Genomic DNA, 20005 nt, shown 5'->3' on the forward strand with positions numbered 1-20005 from the left:
GGGAGGGCTAATTTCCAGATGTCTGGCAAGCGGGATGTGTCGTCACGCTTGTTCATGTTGTGAGGGTGTTTCTCTATCTCGATGGCTTCCATGATTATTCTCTTGTGGTGATGTTCCATGTTAAAGAGCAATTTGGAATCTGCAAAATTAATTTCGTGTCCTGTTTCTTTCATGTGTTGGAAAAGAGAGGAAGTTTTTTCTTCTTTTTTGACGGCATTCTTGTGTTCTGCGATACGTGCATTTATTCGTCTGTTTGTTTGTCCAATGTACGTGGCTGGGCAGACTTTGCAGGGTATTTCATAGACCCCTTGGTTTTCCAACTGGATTTTATCCTTGGGGTTTCTGAGGATATTGGCTATTTTTTGGTTGGTGCAAAAGGCTGTTTTGATATTGTGTTTATGGAGGATTTTGCTAATTTTATCTGTAGTGCCCTTGATATAAGGAAGGAGGGCCATGCCATTGTTTTCTTCTGTGTCTTGGTTTTAGCCAAGACTCTCATCTCCAGAACCAAACGCCTGGCTGACAAAGACCACTTGACAACTGAGTTACAGAATCTCTCAAATGTGTTAATTGCCAATGGATACCAGCAAAACAGGGTTACGAAGCTAATCCAAAAAGAAACACCCCCCAAAAACCAAGACACAGAAGAAAACAATGGCATGGCCCTCCTTCCTTATATCAAGGGCACTACAGATAAAATTAGCAAAATCCTCCATAAACACAATATCAAAACAGCCTTTTACACCAACCAAAAAATAGCCAATATCCTCAGAAACCCCAAGGATAAAATCCAGTTGGAAAACCAAGGGGTCTATGAAATACCCTGCAAAGTCTGCCCAGCCACGTACATTGGACAAACAAACAGACGAATAAATGCACGTATCGCAGAACACAAGAATGCCGTCAAAAAAGAAGAAAAAACTTCCTCTCTTTTCCAACACATGAAAGAAACAGGACACGAAATTAATTTTGCAGATTCCAAATTGCTCTTTAACATGGAACATCACCACAAGAGAATAATCATGGAAGCCATCGAGATAGAGAAACACCCTCACAACATGAACAAGCGTGACGACACATCCCGCTTGCCAGACATCTGGAAATTAGCCCTCCCCACAAAAACTGACACCAGATCCAGAGGCACACAGAACGCCATCACCAATCAACCACACCAGACCCAAACCCAGACCCTCTCCACAGATAAATTACAGACACCATCCAGTAGCCAAACCATGGTGGCACCTCCGGATGCTGCACCCCCCTGCAATCCCTACACAGATCTGGCTGACACAGGCCACAAAACCACAGCTCGCCCCTATACACGAAGCCAAGCCAGAGCACAACTAAGTGCAGTACAGCCATCTTCTCAGAAAAACTCTTCACAAAGTTCAAGAGGTCAAGACACAAAGACTTTAGCAACTAATCCACACCTAATGACCCACCTAAGTGGTACTCAGGATATCACTCAAGAAATCACTCAAGATATCCCTCAAGTAATTAAGGAACAAAAGAAGAAAAGGCACACTAGCCTGGGAACTTCCTCTCTGCCCAGAACATTGGAGGCTATACACCACACCCCCTCAACAGTATTTATAGGAACTCAAACACTGAGATCCTGCTCTGTTCCAGTAACAAGAAGCCGAAAGCACCAGCCTGAAGATGACGAGTGAGACCTCGTCGAAACGTCGCCTAGACACCCCAACTTTTACACGGGAAGACACCCGAGGACACCAAAACCTGCATATATATATATATATATATATTAATAATATTTTATTAAGTTTTAAGAATAACAACAAACAGAAAAGAGAAAAAAACACAAGAAAAACATAAAAGCACAAAGCACAAAGTTACAAAATACAAAAAATACAAACATTTAACATAAGTAAAAAGGAAAAGAACAAAAAACACACAAAAAGAAAAAACCAAAAATCCCTCTTTTTAATTTCTCATCTTTGATTCACTTATTTTCCTGACTTCCTCAGGCCTCCCTTTTTTGTATCCCTTTTAAAAATTTGTTCAGCAAATTCATATCCAATTAATTTATATAATTATCAATCCAATCTTATTTTTTACCTTGTTGCTAGAACCCCCTCAGTTCATTTCAATGTCATCAACATTCAAAAATTTTGCAATGTTTCTGTAAATAAATTTAAAATTTCCTCCAATCTTCTTCCACCAACTCTTCTCCCTGGTCTCGGATTCTGCCAGTCATTTCCGCCATTTCCATATAGTCCATTACTTGCATCTGCCATTCTTCCAAAGTGGGTAGGTCTTGTGTCTTCCAATGCTTTGCGATGAGTATTCTTGCTGTTGCTGTAGCGTACATAAAGAAAGTTCTATCCTCCTTTGGCACCAATTGGCCAACTATGCCCAGGAGGAAGGCCTCTGGTTTCTTCAAGAAAGTGTACTTAAGTACCTTTTTCATTTCATTATAGATCATCTCCCAGAAAGCCTTAATCCTTAGGCACGTCCACCAAAGGTGAAAGAATGTACCTTCAGTTTCTTTACATTTCCAACATTTATTGTCGGGCAAGTGATATATTTTTGCGAGCTTGACTGGGGTCTGTTCGGATAGATATCGATCCTCCCTGATCGATAGGGCCGCGATCTCAGACAGCTTTACGATCCCAATCAATCACTTACAGCGGTCCGGCACGCTTCCTCCCAAGCTGCGCAATAACTCCTGCTGTCTCTTCTCAGTCACGGCTTTTAGCAGAGTAGAACACAGCGTGTAAAGCAGACTTTCTTCCTTTTAAGCACACATAGACAGGTTCGTCTATTTACAGCTCTTTATTAAAACATTACAGCATCAAAGACCAGGGCTTCTTTCAGCCATGTCTCTCTCACAGATACACAGAGAGAACGTCTTTCTCCCCTCAGGAACACAGGGGAACTGAACAATACAGGGATTGTCTCTCCTTAGCTCCTCCCTAGCTTCGAAAGCTTCTGTCTCCGCCCAGCTGTAAGCTGACGTCAGCAGGTGACACACACCAGGGAATTTAACCAGATAAATTCTGAACCATAACACCCCCCCTTGTGTCCCTGCGTGATACCTGTGCAACATCTTCAGTAACACCTTGTGAGATCAATTCCTTCCCCAATGCCTTGCGCCTTCCCTTGGCAAACCTGTTTGGCATTTGTGGAACCACCTCACAACTCTCAGAATCGCACTGTGCGAAACTTACCCACGCACCTGTGGCCTGGTACCTCTCTGGTGGGATACCCTTAGTTGTGCGACTGGACCTCCTAGGCACAAACTCAGGTGTTCCCTCTGACTCACTTTGATCAGCAGGTGTGTCCTCTGCATCATGGGACTCTCCTTCTGACTTAAAGCGTCTTCGAATCCTCTCCATTACACTCACAGGAGAACTAGGCGCACTCTTGGGCTGTCTCTTAACAACTTGTGGAGATGCCACATCCTGCTCTTGACCCTGGTCAGTGACCTGGTCGTCATCAGTAGCCTCAGCCTCTTCTTCCGCCTCATCAGAACTGTCTTCTGGATCAGAGAGACATTCTGAGAGAACATCACGCCTGACAGGAGTCTTTGACTTTACAACCTCCTCTAAGAACTCAGCATGCTTACTGATCAGCACCTTACTCTGATCACCTGACGGGTAGGCAAATCGCCATGCACGGGCTTCTGGCTCATACCCACAGAAGATCATTTTCTGGACTTTGGCTCCATCTGGCCCTTGCAAAGCCTTAGGCAAAGAGACAAGCGCAGGAGTCCCAAAAGTCCGCAGAAAGTGAACCTGGGGTTTTCGGCCATTTAACAGAGAAAACGGAGTGTCACCTACCAATGAGTTGTAGACACGATTCCAGGTGAATGACACAGCCCTAGCAGCCTCCAACCAAAACTCAGGAGGTAACCTGGCTTCTTTCAGCATCACCTGTGCAGCCTTAACCAGAGCTCCACTCCTCAGCTCTGCCACCCCCCCTTGCTGGGGTGAAGTAACTGTGTGTCGTATCCCTCTCTTCTGAAAGAACTTCTGCAAAGCAGAACCAGTGTACTCAGCATTTCTGTCACTGATGACCGCTTGAACCCTGGTGGAGAACCTCTGTTCCACCCCCTCAATCCAGCTCTTGATCAGCTGTGCTGCATCCTCCCTGGATTTGAGACCGTGAGCCCAGGAATTCTGCGAGAAATCACCCAGAAAAGTTAGCAGAAATCTGGCCCCCCTAGACTTGGTTCCTTGACAGGACCTGCCAAATCTATGTGTACCAACTCAAAAGGTTTAGTGGCCACACGTTCCACCTTTGGGTAACTGCACCCTCTCACCTTTGCCTGCTTGCAAGTGTCACAATTAATGGCACTTTGACAATTTCTAATCTTACAACCTGTAACAACTTCAGGTAACACCTGCAAATCCTCTAAAGGATTGTGAATCGTTCTCTGATGCCATACGCATGCACATGTAACATTATGAGCGGGAATTGTAGCACGCTGGTTGGGAACTGTAGCACGCGACGCTTGTGCTTTCTCAACCTTCCCCTCACCCCCAAGAGACGTTTTAAGAATGAAAAGATCATTCTGTCCCTTCCGCACTTTGGCCAGTAACCTCCCCTCTCTGGAGATTGTGCAGACATCATTTTCAAAACAAACTTTGAACCCCTTACTTAACAAATAAGGCACAGATAACAAACAGTGATGAATCTCCGGAACAATACACAAATCCACCGACTCCTGTAAAACAGAAAGAAAGGCATTAGTGCACTTGGAAACTCTAGTTTTCTGTCCATTCGCGAACTTAATAGTCTGTCCCTTCGGAACTGCCGTGCAATTCCACCTCTCGACTGCAGGGGTCTCTGGAACCATGTTGCGGTTAGCTGCAGAGTCTATTACAAAGGCCATCTCGGAATTTTCCACTCGGCCGTCTTCAAACACTGCCATACTCGCAGAAACTTGATAAGACTCTTCCTGTTGTTTACCACGACCACCTGGCTCAGTTCCACGCCTGCCTGTCTTCCCAGGCCTGTTGCCATGGAAACCTGCCTGATTCCCATGGGAAAAGTCTTTGCAAACATCCTGCATCGGCTCTCTGCTCCGGTGGGGGCAACTGCCACGCCGACGTTGAACTCCAGTGGAAAAACAATGCCCGGGGCTCCTCCCAGCTGGCCTGGCCTTCCTCCTTCTGGAACGGCGCCTTCCACCAGCCTGCCCCCCCCTGAAGCTCCTCTCTGCTTCAGCACAAAGCGAAAGCTCTTTAAACTCGCCTTTGGAACTCTTCGCCCCCCCGATCTGCTCACTAGCGCTCCTAGAGGCCAAGACATCGGGAACAGGGCCTGCCAGTCCAGCCTCTCCAGGACTCAGTCCATCACACAGACGTGTAGAAGCATTACAACAGCTCCCCAACACTGTCTCAGCCCCCCTTGGGCTTTCTGGGCATCCTTCTGCCTCTCCTGGGCCTCCTCCAGGGCTCTGGCCTTTCGCTGACGCCTCACACAAGCCCTTCAGCAAATTCCAGGCAGCCCACGCTGTAGTTATGCCCTCCAAATGAGGCCTCAGTGACGCATCAACACATGCTTTGAGCATCTCTAGCTCTTGATGCAGCCTCTGGCTATCTTCAGCCAACACAGCCCCACAGCTTGCATCTCCTGCTCCAGCTGCTGGCCAGCTAAGGGGTGATTTTGGCTCCCATTGGTTTGCTTCCCAGAGCCCTTCAACCAAGAACCATCCCCTTATTCTTCTGGACCACGTTGCCCAACTCTTTAGAGTTAGAGGCTCCACCGGTATATTCTGGCTTTCAGCCATCTTCTCCCGTTCTCCCAAGGTGCCCCAAGCTGTACTTACTCCGTACCAGCTGCTTGGCTCTCCCTTCCGTGGAGAAACGTTATCGGCTGCGTCCCAGCCTCCAGCTCTTAGCTGCTTTTTAGCTCCAGCTCTCTGTGTATCAGAAGCTCTCATTGCCTCTCGGAAGCAGGCAATTAATCATTCTTGCTCTCCGGCACCCAGTCAGCTCCCGTTGGCCTCCGACGGCCCCTCAGCCTCAGAACGCTAACTTCAAAGACATTCCTGGAGCTCACACCGACTGCTTTACGAGCGTTGGCTGACCTTCCATAACCTGTTCGGATAGATATCGATCCTCCCTGATCGATAGGGCCGCGATCTCAGACAGCTTTACGATCCCAATCAATCACTTACAGCGGTCCGGCACGCTTCCTCCCAAGCTGCGCAATAACTCCTGCTGTCTCTTCTCAGTCACGGCTTTTAGCAGAGTAGAACACAGCGTGTAAAGCAGACTTTCTTCCTTTTAAGCACACATAGACAGGTTCGTCTATTTACAGCTCTTTATTAAAACATTACAGCATCAAAGACCAGGGCTTCTTTCAGCCATGTCTCTCTCACAGATACACAGAGAGAACGTCTTTCTCCCCTCAGGAACACAGGGGAACTGAACAATACAGGGATTGTCTCTCCTTAGCTCCTCCCTAGCTTCGAAAGCTTCTGTCTCCGCCCAGCTGTAAGCTGACGTCAGCAGGTGACACACACCAGGGAATTTAACCAGATAAATTCTGAACCATAACAGGGTCATGTACCACCTATACATCATTTTCATAATATTCTCTCTTAGGGCATTACATGCCGTGAATTTAATCCCGGTGGTCCACAACTTCTCCCAGTCAGCAAACATGATATTATTGTTGGGATACTGCCAGGGAGACAAAGGCCATCACTGCCTTCCACGTCGTCTCCGGATGATCTGTTGATGTCCCGTAGTCACGCAGTATCAGCAATTAGCGGCACCAAGCCTCAGAAACAGATTGCCACATTCCTGGGCTGATGCACACTCTATCAGCAGAATTCACACAGCAAAAGTTGCACTCAGGAGAGTATCATTTAGAATGTTTATTCAGCGTTGGTCAGAACAAAGAAAACATGACCGACTGCTATCGTGTTCTGGCGCAGAGAGAGAAAACGCAAGCAATAGCAAACATAAAACATCCTGAGAAACAGGAAACACCCAGACTCTGACTCACACAGCCTGCTCCCTTTTAAGGTGGAACGGAAATATCCTAACATCCTCCCCCTTTCCGTGTAACCTGTAGTACCTGTGGTTCACCCAATTGCAACTTCTGTACGTAAACCTTAAGTTGTTCTCTGTTAACAACCTTAGACAATAGATCAGCAGGAATTTCATTTCCTGGCATGTAGGACACCTGAATCAGTCCTTTCTGAATACACTCCCTTGCACGATGTAGCTTAATCTGCAAGTACTTGGTTCTTTACTTGCAACTCTCTGAGTTCAGCAAAGCCAAACAGGATCTATTGTCTTGGTATACCTGTATAGGACATTTCACAGAAACCCCAATGTCCTTAAACAGTTGCATCAACCATTCACAACTTAGGCTCACTGTTGTCTGCTTTTTGCACAACCAGTCAAACAGACAGTGGTTGTACATGTAGCACACTCCAGAAGTGCTTGTACCATCCGTGGTGTCACTTCCAAAACTTGCATCTGCAAAGATTTCAAGACCTCCAGTCTTCTGACTGGTGAACCTCAGCCTGTAGTGCATGGTCCCCTTCAAATAGCGGGCTATGCGCTTCAGAGCTTTCCAATCCTGAACAGTAGAATTGTTAGCATGTCTGCTAAGCAGGTTAGTGCTTACAGCAATGTCAGGTCTTGAGCATCTAGCAATGAAATTCAACTTGCCTAGAATGCATCTGTACAGCGTAGTGTCAAAAAACGCTTCAGCAGTACTATCTACCTGGTAGCCTGTCACCATCGGTGTGTCTGCTGGGTTTGCATCAACCAAATTCAACCTGGTTAATACATCAGCAATTTTCTGTGTTTGGTGTACCAGAAAATTACCTGCTTGGTCTCTCTCCACCTGCAGAGAAAGATAGTTGGATACCTCACCAAGATCCTTCATGTCAAAGTGCTCCTTCAGTTGAGCTAGGGTGCTTTGGTAAAAAGCCTGATTCTTCCAAAACATCAGAAGATCATCAACAAAACATAAACAATACAGTTTGTTTTGCCCCTCCTCTTTGACAAACACACATGGATCAGCTTTGCCCTGGTGAAAACCTAGAGAAAGCAATGTCTCAGTGAGTTTTGTGTTCCAACACCTGGCACTCTGCTTGAGACCATATAAGGATTTCTGCAGTTTACAGACCATTCCCTTCTGTATCTGCATTCCATCAGGTGGAAGCATATACAGCTGCTTGTCCAAAATCCCGTACAAAAAAGCTGTATTAATGTCATGATGGGAAACATGCAGTTTCTCCTCTGCAGCGATCTTGAGCATCAGTCGAATGCTCTCATATTTGACGGTGGGAGAGTAGGTCTCGTGGTAATCCTGTCCTGGTACCTGTGAAAAACCTCTGGCAACCAATCTGGCTTTGTGTCTGACAACCTTGCCATTCTGGTCTGTCTTGGCCTTGAAGACCCATTTGCTGCCAACCAGTCTCATTCCTGGGACTACCGGTACCAACTCCCAAATTTGGTTCCTGTTCAAGGAATCAACTTCAGCCTTCATGGCATTAAGCCAAGGCTCAGCATCTTTAGAGGTTAACTCCTGAACCTCTTTGAAGCTTGAAGGTTCCCACACCTTCTCTGAGCTACTAAGAACAGCAGTTGCCGTCTTAGCAAACTCATCAGCAAACCTCTTTGGAGGTCTGCCTTTGGTGGCCCTCTCAGATCTGCGAACCAGACGTAAGTCTTCTGGACTCATCTCCTCCTTCTTAGGAGAAAAGTGACCAATGGTGAACAGTGGTTCTTCCAGTTCATTGTCAGACGCATCAGATGGTCTGACTGAGGCCTTTGCGCTCTTGTAGTCTGCTGTGTCATCACTGTCACTGACAGCAGCAGCAGCGCCACCAACTGAACTGGAATCCAAACTCTGATCATCATCCTCATCCTCAGGATCATCATCATCCTCTGCCTTTTTCCCATCACCTTCATCCTCCTCTGGGTAACTCTGGAAAATTCCCACATTTTCCCCCCACTTAGGATTGTACTCAACACTCTTGGTGAACTTAATGGACTTAGAGCTAGTCATCCACACCCTGTATGCACCTTTCTCGTACCCCATGAACAAACCATGTGCCCCACACTTCCCAAGCTTGTTGTTTTGTGGGGAGTGTACCCACATGTCAGAACCGAAGATTCTCATGTGCTTGACGTTCGGTTTCTTACCAAACATCTTCTCGTACGGAGTGCAACCTATGGGTGATGACAGTCTGCGATTAACGGTATAAACCACCGTTGACAGAGCTTCCCCCCAAAACTTCTCAGGGAGGTTGGCATCATGCAACAAGGTTTTTAGGCCTTGAAGCAACGTTTGATTTGCTCGCTCAGCAAGTCCATTCATCCATGGCGATCTAGGCGTTGATAAGTCATGCTTGATTCCCTTCTCAGTCAGGAAAGCTTCAAACTGCTGAGAAGTGAACTCCCCGCCCCGATTGGTAAAAAGACAGCCGATACGTTCACCACGAACATTCTCCAACCAAGCACAGAAAGCCTTGAACTTAGGGAATGCTTGCGATTTCTGCTCAAGCATAAACACATGAATGTACCTGGAAAAAGAATCAATTAGAACCATGAAGTACCTTGTTCCTCCCAAAGAGGGCGCAAGTGGACCAACCAGGTCTGCATGCACTAGCTGGTAGGGTTTGGAAGCCTGCCTGCTAGACTCCTTGCCTTTTGGAGCAACCTTCACCTTGTTCTCTGCGCAAGATATACATTTCATGTGATACTTACAAGGTTTGATGCTCAAACCTTCAACCAACCCTGGCATCTTGGCTAGCACTTGCCAAGACGTGTGACAAAATCTTCGATGTGCTTCATGAATACAACCTGCATGAAGAACCTTGTTAGTCTGTGCAACACAACAAGAATCAGCATTAGACACAACAGCATTGTCATCATAAGTTATACAGAATAAACCATCCATAAACTTTGCATGCAAAATGTCCTCTTTGCCTTTCCTGATGACACAGACATTCCTCTTGAAGGAAACCTCAAAACCACGCAGAATCAGCTGTGGGACGCTCAGCAAATTGTCCGAAGCTCCTGGAACAAAAAGTACTTTACTGATGGTTGTATGCAAACTTGCAAGTTTAACAGTCCCTTCTCCTGCAATTTGCAACGTCCTTCCATCAGCCAGGTGGATCTCTCTGTCTTGAGGTGTAAAGGAGATAAACAGGTGCTTATCGTTCGATAAATGGCGCGTGCACCCTGAGTCCACAACAAATTTGGCTTTAGCCTTTGGAGCAGTCTTTGCAGCAAGCAAAACCTTGTTTTCCTCCAGCGTGGGCTTTTGCAGCTTGCCCCCCTGCTCCTGGCCATGAGACTTGCCTTTAGCCTTTGGTGAAGCTGTGCCAGCTAACAAAGCTTTGTTTTCCACTGGCATGGGCTTTTCACCCCCCCTCTGCTTCGGGCCATCTGCAGGCATCTGTCTTTGTTTACCTCTGGCCTTCCGGCCTCTGCAAAGACGATGACCTTGGCTCCCACGAGAAACAGAGCTCTCAGCTGCCGACTCCTTGGCTCCCCCTGGAGGCTGGAATGCTGCCTGGGCTGACATCACAGTCTGCTCCCCCTGCAGCTTGCAACTGGTGCCCTCAGCATCCCTGCATTCACTCGCATTCTGGGAAACAGCCAGGACCTCCGATGCAGTCAAACTCTGGGCTGGGATGATTGGCAGATGGGCAGCTTTCAAAGCATTCCACATCTCACGTGCCGTCACGTTGCCAGCAAGCGTTTTTATTTCCTCCAAAGAGACGGACAGGACGCTTATGTCAATGGCCCTCGAATTCTGGGCCTCCCATTTCTCTGTCAGAGGAACTGGGGGGGCTTGAGACACAGTTTGCCACACTCCGTACTGACGCAGCAAACTCTCACACCATTTTGCCCAGGTCTGATAATTTCCCCCTTTTAACTTTGGGCATTCAGCAGCTTCAGACACTTGGAAAAACTCCATTCCAGGTCTTTACGTGAGCCCGAGTCTCTTTCTTTACTTCAAAGACTCCTTATCTTGGCAGCCCATTAATCACGAATTCTCTGGCGCCGCTCCCGGACCAATTAGTTTTGCCGGACATCAAAAGCTCTTTTCCGCGGCATTCAGAAAAGCCTCTCCTTTGGCTTTTCCTCCACATACCTCAGCAGTCTGTCGCAGTCTTACTCTCCTGTAAGTGCCGTGAATCTGGGCCCGAAACCTGTTGTTGGGATACTGCCAGGGAGACAAAGGCCATCACTGCCTTCCACGTCATCTCCGGACGATCTGTTGATGTCCCGTAGTCACGCAGTATCAGCAATTAGCGGCACCAAGCCTCAGAAACAGATTGCCACATTCCTGGGCTGATGCACACTCTATCAGCAGAATTCACACAGCAAAAGTTGCACTCAGGAGAGTATCATTTAGAATGTTTATTCAGCGTTGGTCAGAACAAAGAAAACATGACCGACTGCTATCGTGTTCTGGCGCAGAGAGAGAAGACGAAAGCAATAGCAAACATAAAACATCCTGAGAAACAGGAAACACGCAGACTCTGACTCACACAGCCTGCTCCCTTTTAAGGTGGAACGGAAATATCCTAACAATTATATCCTATATCTTGTGCCCATTTTATCATTGCAGATTTTACCGTTTCTTCCTCAGTGTTCCATTTCAACAGCAAATTGTACATTCTTGATAGTATTTTAGCATTGGGTTCTAACAGTTCTGTCTCTAACTTTGATCTTTCCACCTGGAAACCCACTTTTTTGTCCTGGTTGTAAACCTCTCTTATTTGAAAATAGTGTAACCAGTCTCACACCTTCTCTTTAAGCTTCTCATAACTCTGCAATTTCAATTTGCCACCTTCCTGTTCTAAAATTTCCCAGTATTTTGGCCATTTGGCCTCCATATTAAGTTTTTTCAGAGCTTTCGCTTCCATGGGTGAAAGCCACCTTGGGGTTTTACTCTCCAAAAAGTCCTTATATCTAATCCAAACATCAAACAATGCTTTCCTGACAATATGGTTTTTAAATGCCTTGTGCGCTTTTACCTTGCCATACCACAAATATGCATGCCACCCAAATACATCGTCATACCCTTCAAGATCTAACACATCCGTATTTTCCAGAAGTAGCCATTCCTTCAGCCAGCAGAAAGCTGCTGATTCATAATAGAGTTTAAAGTCTGGCAGGGCAAACCCCCCTCTATCTTTAGCATCAGTAAGTATCTTAAATTTTATTCTGGGCTTTTTGCCCTGCCAGACAAATCTAGATTTATCTCTTTGCCACTTCTTGAAACAGTCCATCTTGTCAATGATTTGTAGTGATTGAAATAAAAATAACATTCTCGGCAATACATTCATCTTAATAACAGCAATTCGACCCAGCAAGGAAAGCTTCAAATTCGACCAAGTTTCTAGATCTTTCTTCACTTCTGACCAACATTTCTCATAATTATCTTTAAATAAGTTCACATTCTTAGCGGTCATATTCACCCCCAGGTATTTTACCTTCTTTACCAATGTTAGTCTGTCTCCTTATGAAACCTCTCCCTCTCTATTGGTGTCAAATTTTTCTCCAAAACCTTGGTTTTTAACTTATTCAACTTAAAACCTGCTACTTGACCAAATTCCTGGATTACTTCTAAGGCCCTCTTGGTGCTAGGTACTGGCTCCTGTAATGTCAGTACTAGGTCATCTGCAAAGGCTTTAAGTTTATATTGTTTAACTCCGACCTGAATACCTTGAATCAACTGGTCCCTTCTAATCATATTCAGCAGAACCTCCAGAACCGAAATAAAGAGCAGTGGGGAAATTGGGCAGCCTTGTCGTGTCCCTTTCTCTATTTTAAATTCCTCTGTCACCACGTTATTAACTATCAATTTGGCCTTTTGTTCAGAATAGATCGCACCTATACCATTTTCAAAATTTTGTCCGACCCCCATTCCCTGAAGGTTCTTCTTCATGAAACTCCAGGAGATATTGTCAAAGGCTTTCTCCGCGTCTACAAATATCAACACTGCTTTTGTGTTGATATTCACCTGCAATTTTTCTAGGACGTTAATTATATTCCTCATATTGTCCGATAGATGTCTTCCAGGGAGAAAGCCTGCCTGATCTTTATGTATAGCCTCTGCCAATACTTTTTTCAATCTTTTAGCCAAAATGTCTGCAAAAATTTCATAATCCACATTAAGCAGGGATATGGGACGGTAGTTCTTAAGTTGTGTCTTTTCAGACTCAGTTTTCGGTATAAGTGTGATATAAGCTTCTTTCCACGACTCAGGCGCTTTTCCCCCCTCCATAATTTTGTTGCACACCTCCTTTAGTGGTTGAATTAAATAGTCTTTCAAAGTTCTATAGTATTTAGAGGTTAATCCATCAGGCCCTGGAGATTTGCCCAATTGCATGTTCTGAATCGCACATTCCACCTCTTGTTCAGTTATTTTGTGGTTCAATAACAATTTATTTTCTTGAGGAATTTTTTGTAATCCATTGGTTTTCAAAAATTGGTCATTTTTTGTCTCAATCTGTGGCCCTTGTGTATAAAGTTGTTTAAAGTATCTCTGGAAACAATTTCTGATCTCCTGTGGGTTCTGTATGCTCTTTCCTTCCACCTCAAGATTTGTAACCGTATTTAACTTTTGTCTCTTCTTCAACTGCCACGCTAGCAGCTTCCCACATTTATTGGCTGATTCAAAGGTCTTTTGTCTCATCTGTTTGATTTTCCATTCAATATCTTGATTTATCATTTTCATATATTGTACTTGGTTTAATTTAATTTCTCTCAGAATCTCTTGTGACTTTGGTTTAGCTCTAAGCCTCTTCTCTCCTCTTATCTTCTCCAAAATCTTTTCTTTTTTCTCCTCTTGAGTTCTCCTTTTTATTGCGTTCTGCTGTATCAGGAACCCTCTCATTACAGCTTTACTTGCGTCCCAGATTACTCTTTTTTCCACAGAGGTCTTCAAATTAATCTCAAAATAGTCTTTCATCATTTTTGGGGCCTTCTTGGTAATTTCTGTATCTCTAAACAAGGTGTCATTCATCCTCCATCTGAAGGAACCAGTCGGTGTTTCCATTTTCACAGGATTATGGTCGGAACAGGTTTTTGGACAGATTTCCACCTTTTGAATCTTGGGAACCATTCCTCTGGTTATCCAGATTTGGTCAATTCTTGTCCAGGTCTTTTGGGCTTCAGAAAAGAAAGTCCCCTCTCTACCTAGGGGGTTCTTAGTTCTCCAAATGTCAATCAGGTCCATATTGTCTGTCATTTCAAAAAAGGTTTTCGGTAGTCTTCCATCTTTTGTCACCACCTGTCTTTCTGACTTATCCATGTTTGTCGATACCACCCCATTCATATCTCTGAGCATGATGATATTGTAATCCATAAAGTCCAACAATGTCTCGTGCAGTTTCTTAAAAAATTCTGATTTTTCCTCATTTGGTGCATAGACCCCTACTATCCAGAGTCTCTCTCCTTGAAATTGTATCTCAATTGCCACAAATCTTCCTTGGTCATCTTTAAAAGTGAATTTTGGTGATAAACTTTCTTTTGCATAGATCACAGCTCCTCTCTTTTTAACTTTATCTGATGAGATAAATTCTTGGCCTAATCTTTTGTTGATTAATACTTTCTTGTGTATTCTGGTCACATGGGTTTCTTGCAAACAAATCAAGTCCAATTTTTCCTTTTCCATAGATGAAAGATTCTTTTCCTTTTGTCAGGGGAATTCAAACCTCGAATATTCCAACTTAGTACCTGCAGAGACATTGTATAAATTATTCTATATTCCCTCCAACAGCTCCCAACAATTGTTCTTGATCTGTGGGTGGTATCACTTTCTCTGATTTATCCACTCCCAGTGGTGGCTTCCCTGGGTCCAAAGCTCCTGGTTCAGCCGGCCCTGGAGGCGGGGACTCCAGTGCAGGCTGGGATTCCTCTGGTTCATCCTCTGAATCGGAATCCCAGGCCATCACACCATCCCCCCTCCCTGGCCCCCCCCTCAACCGAGGGTCCGGACCCGGCTTGCCGGGGTACGTCGCATGGAACTCTCGGAGGCAGGCAGGTGCGTGGACATTGGCCGCTGGTTCCCAGGAACGGTCCTCCGGTCCGTACCCCTTCCAGTCAATGAGATACTGCAGCTTTCCCCTGCGGTATCGGGAGTCCAGGATGCGTTCCACCTCGTACTCAGGCTCTCCCTGAACCAACACTGGCTGCGGTTGGGGACGGTTCGGGTGGAACTCGTCGGGTGGGGCCACCGGACTCAGAAGGGACCTGTAGAAGACCGGGCGAACCTTCAGGGTTGCGGGTAACCGGAGGCGGAATGCCACAGGAGAGACTTGGTCCACGATAGGGAACGGGCCGGTGAAGCGGGCGTCCAACTTCCGCGAAGGTCGAGAGGGGTGGAGGTGGCGAGTGGAGAGCCAAACCAGGTCACCGACGCGAAGCTCCGGCCCCCACCTGGCGGTGGCGGTCGGCCTGGGCTTTGTACGCTTCCTTGGCCTGGTGCAGTTGCTCCACCAAAAGCTGTTGCTGGGACTGGAGCTCTTGAAGCCACTCCGTCACCGCCGGGACCGCGGATGCCGGCAGCACATCTGGAAACAGCCGTGGATGGTAACCGTAACTGGCCTGGAACGGGGTCTGCTGGGTGGACGCATTCACCGCGTTGTTGTAGGCGAACTCCGCCAATGCCAGGTGGTCGACCCAGTCATCCTGCTGATAGCTGCAGTAACACTGGAGGTACTGCTCCAGCACCGCGTTCGCCCGTTCCGTCTGGCCATCGGTCTGTGGGTAGTAGGCTGACGAGAGGCAGACCTCTGTCCCGAGGGTCTGGTGCAATGCTCGCCAGAACCGGGATGTGAACTGAACGCCCCGGTCGGACACCACGCGCTCAGGTAGGCCATGCAGGCGGAAGACATGCTGAAGGTACAGCTGAGCGGTTTCCTTGGCTGTGGGTACAGATGGGCAGGGGGTGCAGTGCACCATCTTGGTGAAATGGTCGGAGAAAACTAGAAGGCAGGTACAGCCACGAGACGGGGGTAAGTCCACTACAAAGTCCAACGAAACCGTGTGCCAAGGGCGCGGTGGAACTGGCAATGGCTGAAGTAGGCCGGGGGGGTCGCCCGGTAGGGCCCTTGGCGCGCCGGCAGACTTCACAACCAGCAATGTAGCGAGCCACGTCAGCCTTCAGGCGGGGCCACCAAAACTCACGACTGACCAGATGGGTGGTCCGATACCGTCCAAAGTGCCCCGCTGCTGGGGCATCATGGGCCATCCGGAGAACATCCAGCCGCAGTGGCCCTGGCGGGATGTACAGACGGCCGTGGTGCAGCAGAAGGCCCTGATGCAGGACCAGCCCCGGATACTGTGGGCTGGACCCTTCAGCCAGCTCCCGGAGTCGTTCCTGGGCCCAAGCGTCGATCCGCTGCTGTTCCCGCACCCGAGCCTGCAGTGGCTCCGCCTCCTGGGTGGCCAGGAATGCAGCTGGAGGTAGGATCGTGGTGGGTTCTGCTTGCTGTACCGTGTCTGCGTTGTCTTCAGGTTTCCGGCACAGGGCATCCGCCTTCTGGTTCTGAGAGCTAGGAATGTAGCGTATCCGGAACTGGAACCGGGAAAAGAACAACGCCCACCGGATCTGTCTTTGGTTCAGCTTGCGGGTGGTCTGAAGGTACTCCAGGTTCCGGTGGTCGGTTCTCACCTCCACCGGATGTCGTGCCCCCTCAAGATGGTGGCGCCAGACCTCAAAGGCCACCTTGATGGCCAGTAGTTCCCGCTCCCACACAGTATAGTTACGCTCCGCTGGTAGGAGCTGGCGGGAATAGAAGGCGCAGGGTAAGAGTGGCGCTTCAGGTCCATTCTGTTGAGACAAGACGGCACTGAGAGCCGTACTGGAGGCGTCGGTCTCCACCACAAAGGGTCGAGAGGGGTCAGGATGTTGTAAGATCGGCGCCCTCTGGAAACAGGCCTTCAACCCCTGAAACGCCTCCTCTGCCTCCTTGTCCCAGGAAAACGGCGTCTTTGGGCGCAGTAGCCGGGTCAACGGGGTGGTGCGATGAGCATAATCTGCGATGAAGGTCCGGTAGTAGTTGGCGAACCCCAGGAAACGCTGTAGGTCCTTGCGGTTCCGGGGTGCCGCCCATTCTCGAACCGCTGCCACCTTCCCAGGGTCCATCTGCACCCCATCTGGAGAGAGCCGGTGACCAAGGAAGTCCACAGTCCGCTGATGGAACTCGCACTTGCTGAGCTTTGCGTACAAACGGTGCTCACGCAAGCGCTGCAGCACGGTCCAGACATGTCCCTCATGGCGAGCCGGGTCACGGGAGTAAACCAGTATGTCGTCCAAGTACACCACCACATACTTGTCTAACAAATCCTGGAACACGTGGTTGATGTAGCGTTGGAACACAGCAGGCGCGTTGCACAAACCGAAGGGCATAACCAAGTATTCGAACTGCCCGTACCGGGTCCCAAACGCTGTCTTCCACTCATCCCCGGCTCGGATCCGAATCAAGTTGTAGGCCCCCCGGAGGTCCAGCTTGGTGAACACCTGTGCCCCTTGCACCCGCTCCAGCAACTCCGAAATAAGGGGCAAGGGGTACCGGTCTGGGATGGTAATTTTGTTCAGGGCTCGGTAATCATGGCAAGGGCGGAGTTCCCCACATTTCTTCTTAACAAAGAGCACTGGTGCCGCGGTAGGCGAGGTGGAAGGCCTAATGAACCCACGCTCCAGGTTCTTGCGCAAGAAGTCCTGCAAAGCCTCGCGCTCTGGCTCTGTTAGAGAATATAAGCGACTCACTGGTAAAGGCGCTCCGGGTTGGAGGTCTATGCCGCAGTCAAAAGGCCGATGCGGCGGCAGCTGGTCCGCCCCCCGTTCCTCAAACACGTCCTGGTAGTCCTGGTACACGGCTGGGAGCGTGGGTGCTGCCTGCTCCGTGGGCGCGGCCGCCAGCGTCTCGGATTGAGCATGGGAACATGGGTCTGGGAAGTGCACAGTCCGTTTGACCCAGTCAATCTGAACGTTGTGAGCTTCCAACCAGTCCATCCCGAGCACGAGGGGGAACCGGGGCATAGAGGCAATGTCCAAAGTTCGCAACTCCCGGTGCTGCTGGAGACACAGGACCAGGGGCTGGGTCTCCTGAGTAACGGCTCCCGAACGTAGAAGCCGTCCGTCAATTGCTTCCACCTGGACCGGTTCTGGCTTGTTCCGAAGTGGCACCTGATGATGGGCAGCAAAAGCAACGTCCATATAAGAACGGGTTGCTCCTGAATCCACCAAAGCATGGGTAAGAATCCAGGGCCCACCTGGAGGGTATAAACGTACCGGAACCATAAGATGTTGCAAGTCTATTGGTGCGGGCCCATTCTGCGCTGTTTGGGACCCCCGGTAGCTAGGGCCATCAGCTACTGGGGGTTGGCGGTTTCCCTGCGGCCGGCGTTTCTCAGGGCAGGACCGAGCGTAGTGTCCACTTCCGCCACAGTAGAGACATAGATTCCCCTCCCGACGCCGCTCCTTCTCTACGGGGGAAAGGCGTGGCCGCACTGCCCCGAGCCGCATAGGCTCCTCCGATAACTTAGTTGTGACCGAGGGGCTGCCGGAAGAAACTGGTGCCGAGAACTGGAGGTGTCGTCGGCCCCGGGCCTGGCGACGATCCTCCAGCCGGTCGTCTATCTGTAGACTCCGTTGAATGAGAGTGTCTAGCGTGGTGGGGCGTTCCATCGTGGCCAGCTGGTCCAGTATCTCGTCCGAAAGCCCTTCGAGATACTGGTCCCGCAGTGCCGAGTCGTTCCAGGTCAAATCCTGTGCCAACAGCCGAAACTCCGTGGTATATGCGGCTACCGTGGACTTGCCCTGTTCCAACCGCCGAATCGCCCGGTTGGCTTGACTCCCTTTCAGGGGGTTGCCGTACGCGGCCTCCAGGAGATTGCAAAACCCCGTATAGTCTGCCAGCAAGGGGGAGTCTTGCCTGAGTAGCGGCAACGCCCACTTGACCGCCTGGTCCTTTAACAAACTAATCAAAAAGTGCACCTTGGTGCGGTCGTCAGGGAAGTTCCGGGCTCGCCCCTGAATATACAGCTTGGCTTGGGCGAGGAACATGGGAAAGCTGGCCGGGGCCCCATCAAATTTCTCGGGCAAAGCCACTGGGTACTTGCCAGGAGCCGGTGGGGCTTCCAAGCGCTGCTGAAGAGCCGTCACCGCATCGCTGAGCTGCTGCACGGTGTGGGTCAAGGCCTGGTTTTCCTGGGCCAAAGCCTCCAGCGCAGCCGCCTGGTCAGCCATGGCCTCTGGCTCTTCCCGAACACACCCCAACGAAGGGGGAGTGCGGGTGTGGCGGGAGCAAACTGTGCTGGTCCCGGGGGTAGGTACCGTGGGTGTAAGCAGAGTCCACACGAAGAGGGGCGAGGTCCAAGGCGGAGAGCCGGGCGGGGAACAGGAACGCTGGAACAGGAGGCTGAGCAGGGAACAGGAGCACCGGATAGTCAGGAACAGGAGGCCGAGCAGGGATCAGGAACACCGGATAGTCAGGAACAGGAGGCCGAGCAGGGATCAGGAACACAGGAAGGTCTGAAGCCAACAACGACGTTGCTCCCGCAACCTGGGGCCAGGCTGACTGGGCTTTTATCCTCTTCTAAGGCCGGGGGCGGTCCCGGCCCCCAGAAGCCCCGCCTCCTCTGGCCTTAAGGCGAGCACTCCTCCTGGGGGCAACCAGTTCCCTTCGCCTCTCTGCCCTAAGCCTCTGCAGATCAGGAGAGGCCGAAGGGTTACTGGACCCTGGAGGAGGCTCACCTGTGGCCACTGAGTCGTCAAGCCCCTCTGGGGCCAGAAGGGCTTCACCTGGGGCCAGCTCCTGAAGCTCTGTCACAGGTGCAGGCTCTTCAGCATCTAGGCCTTGCCCCAGTTCAGCCGGCCCTGGAGGCGGGGACTCCAGTGCAGGCTGGGATTCCTCTGGTTCATCCTCTGAATCCCAGGCCATCACACCTTTAGTCAGTTTATCTATTAGTTCCCTTTCATTAAATTTCCTTAAACTTATTAGTTACAGCTGTAATTCTCTACTTCTTACCCCTTGACA

The sequence above is a fragment of the Podarcis melisellensis genome (genome assembly GCF_964234715.1).
Source record: "Podarcis melisellensis genome assembly, chromosome: W".
NCBI classification, from domain to species: Eukaryota; Metazoa; Chordata; class Lepidosauria; order Squamata; family Lacertidae; genus Podarcis; species Podarcis melisellensis.